The 12,919-nt window shown below is 40.9% G+C and overlaps 1 protein-coding gene across 15 annotated transcripts in view; it reads right to left on the bottom strand.

The window, feature by feature from the left end:
• Positions 1–12,919, bottom strand: part of DPYD (dihydropyrimidine dehydrogenase) — a 386,630-nt gene that overhangs the window by 18,892 nt on the left and 354,819 nt on the right. The window lies entirely within an intron of this gene.

Genomic DNA, 12,919 nt, shown 5'->3' with positions numbered 1-12,919 from the left:
TGTAGAAATTACCAGGTAGTAACAGGGGATACATAGCCTCAGTAGCTGCAAGCATTAGTTCACGCTAACAACACAACCTCAAAGAGCATATCCAACAAGACAGAATACTGCTGTGATTATCAATTTTTTAAAGAGGGAATTTCAATGTGAATTTTAAAAACAGAATTATTTAAAAAATTATTATTATTTTTTTTAAATAAAGTTAATCCAGAAGAGCTTACCCTGCTCTTCTGATAATCCTTAGGAGAAAAATGAGCCTCAATGAGCTGTCCGTCATCATACAAAACCTTGGGACTTCAGGCTTCTTATTATGACAAATAATAGCTTTTTTGGCTGATTGGCTTTTGGCACTCTGAGCATATAGTCAAAGGCTGAGGTCCTTGAAACGCTTCCCAGCTTCTGAGATGTGGTCTGTGCCCTCAACACATTTTAATTTCAAGTCAGAATGAGACTTGGAGTCTCCTGGTGGTTTCCAGAGGAAGAGCTCTTTTGTAGAGGCTGGGAACGAGCTGTACTCTGTGGCAAACCCTCAATCTAGACGTACGCAAGGCCAGGATCGTGAGGTATGCTGCAGACCCCATCTGTCCCAAATCTAGATGTAGCCTGAGTTTGCCAGCTACCAAAGGGCTATTGTTTTGTCTGTTCTATGGGAATTGTTCTTGAATGTCATATTTGAGGGCTTCCCTACAGACATCAACTTATTAAGTCATGAATGTGAATTTTTCCAAAATTCTTAACTGATGAATAAGGTTTCACTGCTATTATGGTCTTGCAAAACATATTCAAGTGCTACAGGAAAGTAGGTAGCTGACTGTAAAATATGTATAGTACCTTTAAGGGTCATCATTAGAAGTAACCAAACTTTTCTTTCTGTGCAAATGCCAAAAATATGGGATTTCTGTTCTTCAAGAGGATAACTTCTACGATGTCTTAAAATAACCTTTTAAAAATTACTGCAAATAACAGTAAGATAGCAGCTTTACATTCCAGAGCAAAATAAGACAACAAAAATAGAGTTTTTAAATAGGAAAATGAGTAAAAGGAATAATTTGCCTAATTTCAGTCCATACAACAGGTTCTAAAGCACACACAAAGAGAATCAGTTCTTCAGATGAATTTTAGAAGATGTAAGACTTTTACCAAAAATCTCAGAAATACAAATTTTGAGAGAAAAATTGTTCTTGTATCTCTGCTAGTCTGCGTGAATTAGAAATACACTTTGGCTTATCAAATAAGTAGCAGCTCTGTCACTGAGAAGCTATATTTTCTCCATATCATATGCACTGATGCAAACAACTCCAGGCTTGAAAGGGAAGGAGACTTGATGATAAAGCACGTTTGGACTTTTCCCTCTCCGGCCAGGAACTTTCAGAGTAGGAAGAAAAGCTAATTTTGCTGCAGTTTTACCTGATGTAGTAGAGAGAGGAGACAGTTTTTTATGGCTTGACTGACTAAACAAGATCATCTTTGGGAAGACAGCCACATCTTTGCAGAATAAAGCACTTGCTTTTGTATGTTCTTAATGTCTGCACAACCTCCTAATTTCTACAGACTGAAATGTCAACCACATTGAAATAAAGCAGGTGACCTGATAAAAAGTGTGGAAAAATTTGATCATTTTTGTGTATAGATGAAGAGCATTTTACTAAGGCAATTAATTCATTTTCTAATTTTTCTCTACGGTGTGGCCTCAAAGTATTCAGATTTTTACATCTCACATAGCTGCTAGTAGGAATGTATAGCAGACATTTTGAAAAGTATGCTATGTCATTGGTGCCATAAAGATATTATATCAGATGCTTTGCAATGACATGACTGTGGTTAAGTTAAACTATATAAACTGTATCTTTTTCAGAATAAATGAAGTGATGATTAACTTAGGAAACTAACATCCAACCTGAGGTTTTACTGTGCAATCTTGTATTTCCATCAATAATTTGATTAAATGGAATGCAAAACAATTAAATAAGCACCCGGGTCTTATTCTAGTCTTGGGGATAACCTGTGAGCTTCCATTCACTTGACAGAAGTTGACTGTGTGCCTGTACAAATGAACTGGTTGTTTTGTGTTTGGAGTCTGATAGTTCACAAGCAGCCAAATCAAATTTCATCAAACAACTCTGAAAACCAGCAATCTTTTCTATAACAATAAATAATACAAGAAAAAGTAGCCTCAGGAGCTCAGGAAGGACATTATTGAAGGTTCCCCTTACAAGTAATGCACAGTTATACAGAAGGTTGATGAGACTGCTTATTGTTCAGAGCTGTAGTTTCGAACATTTTGGAATCAAAGGCCATATGAAGTGGCACACAATATCATAATGAAGCAAGTTACATGATATAGCAAAAGTGGAAATGTGTTAAAATAGCTGCCAAAGAGCTGGAAATCTAAAGAGAGTTTTAAATTAAGTCACCCTCTAATCATTGCAGGGGATATCTTTTAAAGCACATGGGGGATATAACAGCACAATGCCCAATGAAAGCACGAGCACAGTCACTTGGTGGGTTTAAATCCTTGTTTGCTTTTGAAATCTTTCTACACTATGTGTTGAGATTTTTTTTTAATTTCCAGATAGCTCAATGTCACCAAACTCTCTGTACATGGGAATCTTTGTCATACCAACATCTGCCTAGAAAAAACAATTGATATGAATATGTGGATCACAGCATGCGTTTAGAAGATTGCAACAAGTAGAGTAATTAGATAATTCTTGTCTGCTGATATATCTGTATCAGTGATGTCTATAGCTGTATTATTTGTATCCATCTGTCTCTATATAGCCATAATTTAATGTGTTTCTATTGCAGAGGATAACATCTATAGTGGAGCCAAAATAAATATATTAACTGGCTTTATTTCATTGTTTATAACTGCTTTATCCCAAAGCTGGAAACTTGAAATATTGTGCTGGAGTACTGTTGGGAAAGAAAGAAAGAAAGAAAAAAAAAACCCAACCCATCCTGGCTAAAGACTTCCAAAAGCCGGCTTTTAACTGATGAACTGTATAAATCTCTGGTAACATTGTAATTTTTGTTTCAGTAGTTTCTCCAGGGATTCATCACTGATGAATTTGTTCTCACCAGAAAAGCTAAATCCTACTCATTTAAAGATAACAGTATCTTCCACTAAAAATGTCTCAGTCCAGATATAAAAAAGCATTACTTTGTCAATAGAGAACTGACAACATAATGAATCAACAATGAAACCTTAAGCCAGAAAAGCTTTAAGGTGAATAAGTCTGTTTTGATTATAATTTATTCATGGATCAATCTAAAGGTAATTGAGCATATTATGAACTAAAAAAGGTGCTTGTTTCCTAATGGCAAAAAGTAGAGGGTATCTCTCATTTCAGATTGCTGTAATTATTATGGGAGCACTAGCAAGTAGCCCCTAATAGGAACGGACATAGAACAGGCTAGTGAACAGAAGACCAAGACTTTATTTCCAGCTTTTAAACTCATCTGTTGCCTTATTGCAGCAAAGTCAAGGTATGTCTCCATGCTGTAGTTATGGGTTGTTTATTTGGGAGCTATCTCCTGCTAAGGGGCTGCATGCTGTCTACTGTTAGAAGACCCAGGTTTCACCTAGGACAACTAGGTATCATCATAAACCAAAAATAATTACCTACAGTACTACTGTACCTACAGTGGATCTGAAGTATATCCTGCTGGTACTTGCTAATGAGATGGGGCATAAAAAGAACACCAGAAATTCGTCATTTTCATAAATGGAATTTTCAGGGAGTAACTGTCATAACCTAAGTTAAGAATTTGCAAGCAAATACAAGGATCGCTGGCACATGGAAATTTGGCTGAAGAATTTCCGATGTTGAATGTAGTGTCATTATCCAATTTCTTTTATATCTGAGTGTTGCCGCCACTCTGAGGCATGAATATTCATTCTGTAAATTCCCCTCATGCACTTTTAACTTGTAAACAATTTTAAGGGACACATAGTCTTGTCCCTCACGTATCTGCAATTGGAAGTGAAGCCAAATTGTCTTATTTCACATACTTCACATTTTTCAAGTGCAGACATTTCTGCTGCACATAGCAAAACCAGACAAGAACAAGAATGAAGACTGAAAAAAGTCTGACATGCTGTAGTGCTAAAGGAGAGTTCAAATTGCTCTAATGAAATATTATGTGCTGCTTGTAGTACTGATGCATTAAACAAAGGCTCACATACTTTGTGGTTATGTAAATGGCTGGATAATTTTCTTACCAAAGCTTTGCCATATAAATCACTAGTGTGTTTTAGAAATCAAATAAGATGCTGATGTTATACTTCCTTCTCTATAGCTTGTTTTTATGGAAAGATTTTTCTCCGATGTTACTTAACCAGCAGCTTTCCCTCAGAGAACAGAAGAAAGGAGGAAAAAACACAAATTCTCAAAATGCCTGGAAAGGACAAAGGTGGTGAACTACCTTCACAGAACCACAAAGTTGTTGGGAGTTGGAAGGGGCCTCTGGAGATCATCCAGTCCAAACCCACGGCTGAAAGCAGGTCACTTACAGCAGGTTGCTCAGGGCTGTGTCCAGTCAGGTTTTGAACATCGCCAAGGATAGAGACTCCACAACCTCTCCGGGCAACCTGTTCCAGTGCTCAATCACTCTCACTGTAGAAAAGTTTTTTGTTACGTTTCAGTGAAATTCCTGTATTTCAACTTGGACCCACTGCCTCCTGTCCTGTCAGTGGATACCACTGAGAAGAGTCTGGCTCCATCTTCTTTACTCCCTCCTGCCCCCCTCAGTTATTTATACACATTGGTAAAAATCCTGCTGGAGCTGTCTCTGCTTGGGACTAACTAACCCCAGCTCTCTCGGCCTCTCCTCCTGTGACAGATGCTCCAATCCCTTAATCACCTTTGTGGCCCTTTGCTGGACTCGCTCCACGATGTCCGTGTCTCTCTTGATGTGGGAATCCCAGTGCAGGTCACAGCACTCCAGAGGTGTCTCACCAGTGACACTGAGGAGAGGGGAAGGATCACCTCCCTCAGTCTAGTGGTGGTGATCTGCCTAGTGCAGCCCAGGATGCCATTGGCCTCCCTTGCTGCAAGGGCACATTGCTGGCTCATGGTCAACTTGTTGTCCACCAGGACACCCAGGTCCTTCTCTGCCAAACTGCTTTCCAGCAGGTCGGACCTAGCATGAACTGGTGCCAGCGGTTTTCCCTCCCCTGGTGCAGGACTTTGCCTTTCCCTGTGTTGAACTTTGAGATTCCTGCCGGACCATTTCTCCAGCTTGTGGAGGTCCCTCTGAAGGGTGGCATAATCTTCTGGTGCATCAGCCACTCCTCCCTGTTTTGTATCATCTGCAAACTTGCTGAAGGTGCACTCTGTCCCATCATGCAGGTCATTAATGAAGATGTTAAGCAGTACTGGCCCTGGTATCAATGTCTGGGGTACCTCACTAGGGACTGGCCTCCAGCTGGATTTTGTGCTGCTGATCATAACCCTTTGAGCCTGGCAGTTCAGTCAGTTTTCAGTCCACCTCACTGTCCATTTATCTAGTCCATGTTTCATCAGTTGGTCTATAAGGATGCTACAGGAGACAGGGTTAAAAGCCTTGCTAAAGATAAAAAACACCCACTGCTCTCCCCTCATCCACCAAGCCAGTTATCTCACTGTAGGAGGCTACCAGATTGGTCAGGCATGATTTCCCTTCATAAATCCATGCTGACTACTCCTTTTCTGCAATGAAAAGTTGATTTGAACTTGATTTAGCTATGCTCCCAGAATACCAATCTCTTCTGTAAACATGCAGAAAAGCTGGGATTCCTCCCTGTGCTGCCTTGGCAAGATTAACACTGTGAAGGTTTCTCCTTGGCTTTGGAAAACTGGGGAGATTAAGCTGCTGGGAGGGTAAAAGCCAGGAGTGGAGAAGCTTGGGAGGCTTACTGAGCCAAGTGACTGCCTCAGAGCAAGTCAGAACCGTGAAGACTGCAGACAAGACTGGACAGTTTGGAGAGGGTAAGAGGCAAAGTAAGACCCCTGAAAGAGGGAGCACGGTATGGAAACGCAATCAGATAAGGGAAAAATTAACATTGAAGCAAGGTAGATACCTGCCCTCACCCAGAAGCTATGAGAATTTAAATCAGGCTTGTATAGGTCACTTTATATGCCCTCAGCAGAAAGATTTTAGTAGTGTTTGACCCCCATCTGTTCATATGGAAAACTTTCTGTTTGATGTATAAAGTTTTCCAGAGAAAGCAGTTTCAATTTTAATGATTCTTCAGCTGCTTCTTAATCCTTCAAGTGTATTTTTTTTGTCTAATGTGTCCAAAGTGGCTGCAAAAATCTAGAATCCTTATCACACGCTGTATGGACATTTGGCCTTGACTAGACTTAACACAGCATAACGCTTTCCATTGCAGTGGCCTGCCTCCAGCTTCTTGGAACGTTCACAATTTACTACAAGGAGACATGGTTCCAACATTTCCAGAGAGGAAGAAAACACACCACCTTCAGTACCAAACAACAGCAATAGTAACAGCAACAAAATCTTGTCACAATGTCAAGATAGCTTGTGCTCCTTCTGGAAAAAAAACCCCCAAAACTCAGTAAAGCCAAAAGCCTACCTCTGTTCCCCTGAAGATGGCAAATAGTTTATATACATGTATATGCACAGAGAGAATATTTTGCAAAAGCTTTTCTCACTAATTTCATAAACTGCTCAGCTAATGAAAAACTAAACATGTATGGCAATGGAGAAAGTGAAGCTGCTAATTCTTATTCTTTTAGATGTTCTTACGCTTTTAGATATTCAAGGCTAAACACTCTTAAATAGCTAGCTGCAGTCTTCTCTGTGTTGGTCTGGCAATGCTAAGGTGCCAAACATTGAAAGGGAAGGGCCTGTCATCCACATGGTGCTGGGGTTCATGTCCAGCCAACGTAAGCAGCCAGGAATCCTGCGACGGTCCTGCTCGCAGCATGCGTGCAGGCCACGTGCCATGGAGGCGATGGGACACTTCCCTCTAACAGTCTCCAGTCGACAGAGTGTTTCTTGGGGCAACACCAGCTGTGATAGTCCCCAAAGCTGCTGCAGTTATGTTAGCAAGAAGCAGCAAAGAATTTGGCCCTTTTATTAAAGGGTTCACACATGGTCATTGCTCTGTTTGTGTGAGCCAAATCATAACTGACATCACTGCCCTTAACGAATGGGAAATGCTTCCAAAATAAAGGACAGAATTCAGCAATTCCTCAGAGAAAATTAAACTCTGCCTTCCAGTTATTTTGGTGTTTTTCCTTGGAACTGTATTTGCTTTGTAAACAGCCTTGTCTCAATACTCTATAATTACTGCGCGTACACTTGTTCCTGTAACCTCTTGCTCCCTGCACTGCGTATGTATATACCATTGCATTTTGCTATTCAACTATTCTGTCTGCTCTTTAAACCTTGATGATTTAAAGCCTGTGAACTAACCCCCAGCCCTGCAGTAATTCTGCGACTAAACGGAACATTAATGTGTGTTCCAGGAAAACACATTGCTGTGACCTCACCATGAGATACATGGTACATTCTTGAGCATGGAGCTAAAACCATTATTTCAAATAACAATTATTTCTTCTTTCATCATTTTTCTACCACAGCCAAAATTTTCTCTACTACCTCAAAATCATGAACAAACTGTTCTTCACACTCTATCTCAAATGCCTGATTTTTAGCAGCTTATACTGAGTGAAGGAAAAAAATTTAGGAATACAGTTTTATTGTAGCGCAGCAAAAATCTGCAAATGTATTGAAGTCCTTCTGTCATGAAATATTCATCAGTAAAACAAAAAAGGAGTTAATATTTGAAGCAAACTTAGACATTTGCAATCAAAGGCAGGATGACATAGATGATAAAGAAAATGTTACCTTCTGGGGTGAAGAAAGGAAGACACTGATACACGTTACTGTGCTACTTCATGAACATCTGGCAGTCTGTCACTTATTAGACAACAACATCTTCTCTAAACAGAAGAGACTTGAATTCATCAGGGATTCCTGTAGTACAGTATGTGCTTAACTTAAGTACCTGCTTTCTGTGATTTCCATAGATTATCATATTCATGACACTGTAGAGTGAAAGCATTCTTCTCACTCTAACCAGAACATGCAAAAGAAATTAACAACATTGGCAGGCACTTTGTCTCCAGTTTGTTGGACACGTGAGGAAAGGACTTTCCACCCATTTATGCAAATGAAATTCTGTCAGCTAAGCAGCAGCGTAACAAAGATGTCAGCAGAACGTCTATTAATAAATACCTGACAGGCTAGCAAACGTAACTGTATTCAAATGCTTTTAGGAAACAAGCATCAGTTGAGCCCCAGTACTGGAAAAACTTTGTGCAAGTAACATTTTGTAGTATTACTGTTACAGAAGTAAAAATACATCAGTTTGGTATTCACATTTTCATCTGAGTATAAATACCGTAGTGTATGCATATCCATACATACAGTTTATGTGCTCATCACATCAATGCAGTCAATCATTCAATCACACGAAAAAATGAAATTGCTAGGCACTTTTAACTGCCTTCTCCTCCAAGCTGGTAACTGAGATGTTCATATACTTCACTGAGGAACAGACTCATTTAAAAAAACAACAACCCTAAAACCATCTATTTCTTCAGATTTAACCATCCTCTTCTAGGTGAACATTTACTGAGGAGATTGAACTCCAGCAGTACCTTATGACTGTCAGTTTTTTAGGTCCTTTCAAAGAAGCTTCAGAGGTGCTAGTTAGAGTACTGAAAGGAAAAATAAATCTTTTTTTACAACTATAAGAAAGCATAAAGTATCCCTGCTGCTATGGCTACACGCACTGGTTACCAACCGACCTGTCAATCACAGATGCTGCTGACCCAGCAGGTAAGTGGAGCTGTATAAAGCTGAATTTGCTAATCCCACTCTTGCTAAACGAGCTAGGTCAGACACCCGGAGCAGCCTAGCCTTCTTTCTGGCACTGCGAAGCTCCATTTAAACTGCCTACATGATCCACCTGAGCCTGTTCAAAAGTTCCCGGAGCAACCTGATACTACAATGCTGTTGCAATGCAACCCCAAACGGAAATCTACCCTGTGGGCAGACCTAGGGGAACCGCACACTACTCGCATCCTCCTCAGCGCTCCTGTACTCCGCTCCAGCATGTCCCTCGTAAAAGGATAGGCCCATAAACCCTGCAGTACTTATACACTGAGAGTGGTGTATATACAGTGGCCATTTATAGAAAAACATCTCATAGTCCAGGCAGTCATTTCCATCAAGGTCCTGCTCTCGGGAGAACGGGAGACTGGGCAGAGAGGGCGACTGGCAACTGTTTTAGCCTCTGGTGAAAAAGTGCATTTTCACCATTGCTGAGTGTGTTTTAGCTGCAAATTTAGCTATCAAATACTTTTTTCTAGCACCTTCAAGCCTTGCACAACTGATAGGAGTACATACACTCTCCCCACTTAATAGAATAATTTGCTGGAACTTCTGCAGATTTTTGTCTATTCTCTGGTTTTTTGCATGGCAGCTTCAGATTCATTATGGACTTGCCTACACTGCAAATAGCAAATCATTCCAATATATCCAGAATTAAACTCCACTTCTCCCTGGTAGATAACAGATCACGTAACTATACATACATTATTGCACTAATAGATTACTTAAATGCAAACCATTGCTAATAATTCCTAAGTAAACCTTCTTCCACTTCAGGTTCATTGTAATCCATCTTTTATGTCAGTACTTATCCTCCTTCTACACAGACTACAATGCTTTTCCTCGTTCATCACTCATACACAGTAATCCTTCCACCTCTACTTCACTCAATTCTAATTTAAATGTAAAATATTCAATACAGACAAAAGAGCGCTAGTCAACTCTCGTGGTTAAGACTGAGGAGCCTACCAATGCCTTTTAGAATCTTTAAACTAGACAATACAATGATTTTTATTATCACCTCGATAATCTAAACTCACTAAATTTCATGCTAACAGTCATAATATGAATAGTTTGGGCATTTAAAAGTAAGTGCTGCCACCTCTATATCGTCAAAACTCCTGCTTTAGTTGATGAGAGGTGGGAAGTGAAAAGGTTGAATGCTTTTCATGTGGAGTCTGGGTGTTCTGGTTTGATTCAAGCCTTCCAATAGTTTCTCTGAAAATCGAATAAAATCAACATATAACATATGACATTAAAAAAATTATGTGCATACAGCTAGATTGTAAAATTGGAATGGCCCACTGAAAGGAAGCCATGCTGAAGAAGAAACTTGATCATTCGAAGCTATTAAAACTTTTAAACAGATCTGAAAAGAAATAAGCAATTGTTAAATCATTTAAAACAAATATTATATCAAACTTATCAAATTAATAAAATACATATAACCCATCACAAAAGTGCTAGCCTCACTAAACTGACATAAATGCTTTTTCTATGTCTACATCAGCAGTGAGGAGATGTCAGCGTGTAGGTACAAAAGTAATAGTCACTCTGTAAAAAGCTCAGGTAGACAAACAGAAAAGTGCATGTTAGAATCAGGCTTCCAAATCTCCCACTGGCCCCTCTTGCATATTTATCTGTCTCTGTAACAGCTAAAGTATAACATCTAAAGGATTATTATATCCTGAAAGTGACATTACAATAGTCATATATTCTGAAATGCTAATTTGATTAGATTTTCACTCAAGTCAATCAGAGGAAGAACTTGATTTTTAAAAATCTAACATGCAAATCATTTGACATATGGATCACAAGCATATTCTGTACTTTTAAGAACTATCTTATTTTCAATTGCTGTAATAGCTGCAAAATGAGTTCTAAGCATCTTGTTACTACAAGACTTCCCCGATTTGTATGCATGGCTAGGCTTGCAAGTACACACATTCAGTTTTCCCTTTCTGCTTCGAAATATAACTTGCAATCACATATTGCTTCAACAGGCCGTCCACTTTTTCACTGGTTACGTGCTCCTTACATAGAAACAACTGAGATACGGAAACATTTCCTTTACATATCACTTTGCACTGTGTACTCATTGGGCTGTTTTGTGGATAAAAAGGATCAGTATGGCACAACAAACCATATAATTTGCATTCATAGAGAAACTCCTGTCCTGATCCTACAAGCTTTTTTACGCGTGGCTGAACTTCAAGCACGTAAGCAGGTACGCTGCCCCGAGGTTAAGCCTCTGTGCCACGACTGGGGGAGGCGGGAGCGCATCTCACCGGCCGAATGAGCAACCCCTCTCCTTGGGCGCGCACGTGCGCTTCCCCCTGACTTCGCCACGGGAGCTACAGGGGCCCAAGGAACGGTAACATGGAGCCTACAACGCCCACCTCTTTCGGGTTGTTTAAAAAAACCCAGGCATGTCTTTGGCTGTTCTGCACCCAAACAGTTCCCACATAACACACCCCACTGCGGACGAGCGATCACAGAAGCACTGCAGTGCTTCCGCATTCAAAAAACTGTAGTATTTTAAAATCATATTCTCATTTAAATTGCAAAAAACAAAATGATTTTTACTTCTTGACATAATTCATTGGGGTGAAGTTGTCACAGGTATTTACAGTGATTTAATCTATAGCTCAGAAAAAAGCCATCTACGGCTACTGCAACCATAAGACAAAACGGGAAACAAAATTTTCTACTTAGCACAGCCTCTCTAAGGTAATGCTGTCTGCAACAAGGCTGCTGCTATAAAGGTCACAGACGACATAATTTATATTATTATAGGTAATCCATGTCTTCCGTGTGCCTGACTTTTTTTTCCTCCTCATTTTATTGAGGTGCTGTGTATGCTGATGGATAAGGCTCCTAGGGCTGCTTTAACGTGAGCTGCTCGCAGAGGCGGGAGCAGGCGCCCCCAGCAGCGACCTGCGCCTGCTCCTCAGGCGGGCTGCGCCATTCCCTGCCTCCCGGGAAGATGCCAGCGAGTGACGCTACACGAGCAGTTAGCCAGCTCTCAAGCACCCACTGTTTTTGTGGGAAGCCCACTTCTACGAGCCATGACACTACAGCGGGGAAAAAAGCCTTCCCAAAGGGTGCACGCATGGGCCGGTGTGGGCGGCTGCACCGAGATTTGGTGAAGTAGCGAAATAGAGCTTGGTTACATGGGCTTCACAGCCAACGATGGTGCAAAGCCAGCTCACAGCTGCTAAATATATAAACAGCATTTGATTTGGCTGATACCTAGGGTTGCCCTCCTATGCCCCTGGGCTGCTGGAAAGGCCTAGCGCTGAGCTGCAGCGCCCTGAGCAGGAGGGAGAGCAGGACCACGGGGCAAGGCTGCGAGGCAGAGCAGCGGGGCCGAGGAGCACAGGGCTCTCCGCTACTGTCTCAGGCCACCTGTGCGCTCAGGTGGAGCAAGCAGCTGGCGCCCCTCTGCCACTGCCTCAGGCTATCCGCACACTCGGACAGACATTGCTCTGTGCCCAAACCTCAGAAGAGTGAGAGCGACAGCGAGTGAATCTCATTCCAGTCTTTCATCCTTCTTCCAGATGGATTTTTTTTTTCAGTTGCTTTTTTGAAGCAGAGTTCTCTTAAGTTCCTACACATAAATGTGTTTATGTGGGAATAAGCAAGCTCACTGTTGTGACATCCCTCAATTACATTTATTTGAGATGGCATTATTAAATGTGAATATAACTGTTCTCCATCCTTAACTTGGGAAATAGAAAACACACAGAAAACTTAACAACTGTTACTGGGAAAAAAAAAAATTCAACTTGCTTGGCAAGTTGGGTTAGGAAGATTAGTCTGCCACCTTCGGTACTGCACAAAACCTTGTACTTCACATGCAAGCAGCACGCAGCTGGGGTGGGTGTTTTCCCGGGAAGGGGCTGCCCTCCACACAGTTGCTGCAGGGGCGCAGAGTTTAACAAATCAGCTACTAAGTTTGTCAATGGCTTGGTTCAGCAATTCGTGTTCTTTTTCTGTCCCACTGTCC

The sequence above is a fragment of the Struthio camelus genome, chromosome 8, assembly GCF_040807025.1.
Source record: "Struthio camelus isolate bStrCam1 chromosome 8, bStrCam1.hap1, whole genome shotgun sequence".
Taxonomy (NCBI): Eukaryota; Metazoa; Chordata; class Aves; order Struthioniformes; family Struthionidae; genus Struthio; species Struthio camelus.
Note: the sequence above shows the minus strand (reverse complement) of the source record. Positions and strands in the feature narration are given on the sequence as shown.